The sequence below is a fragment of the Macrobrachium nipponense genome, chromosome 15, assembly GCF_015104395.2.
Source record: "Macrobrachium nipponense isolate FS-2020 chromosome 15, ASM1510439v2, whole genome shotgun sequence".
In the NCBI taxonomy this organism is placed as follows: domain Eukaryota; kingdom Metazoa; phylum Arthropoda; class Malacostraca; order Decapoda; family Palaemonidae; genus Macrobrachium; species Macrobrachium nipponense.
In genome coordinates, this window is record NC_087208.1 from 65496167 (window position 1) to 65496772 (window position 606).

Consider the following 606-nt stretch of genomic DNA (forward strand, 5'->3'; position numbering starts at 1 on the left):
CATTTGGATCAAGAAAGAGCCAATGCGAAAAAGCCCAGCCCCTGCCCAACCTGTAAGAAGGTTTTAGTGAAGAGGGGGGGGACAGCTAGGTTGAGCAAACTGAGTTAAAGATAGTAGAAAAGTGGAAACAAATTTAAGTAAGAGGAAAATTGAGACTTTTGGATTCGAACTGGGAGATATTTCTCCCAGTTCGAAAGCCCTCTTGCCCGCTATGCATTTTCAGCAGTCAGCTGAAAATGCATAACTTCGTCAAGGCAGTCTCAAATCAAGAGGGTATAATAAAATTGTAAATTTTGTCCAGGATGAGGTCCCTCTCACCAGGGAGGCCCAACTGGGGGAGGAGCAATACTATTACACAGTGGTAACTGCCCTGGGACACTCACCTGGATATACGCCTGGATATACGCCATACCCCCAGTCCCATGAGATCGGACCCAGCACTGCGGGCATGGCTTGACATAAAAATTTCCCCTCGCTCCACCACGTCAGGTACTTTAGTTTTACGGGTGGAGTGGCATGCTGTCCAACTCCACCCTCCATCAAATTAAAAGAGCATTCAATTCAATAGTCCAAAATCATGCCAAGGTCGTCAACTAAAGAAGAAGA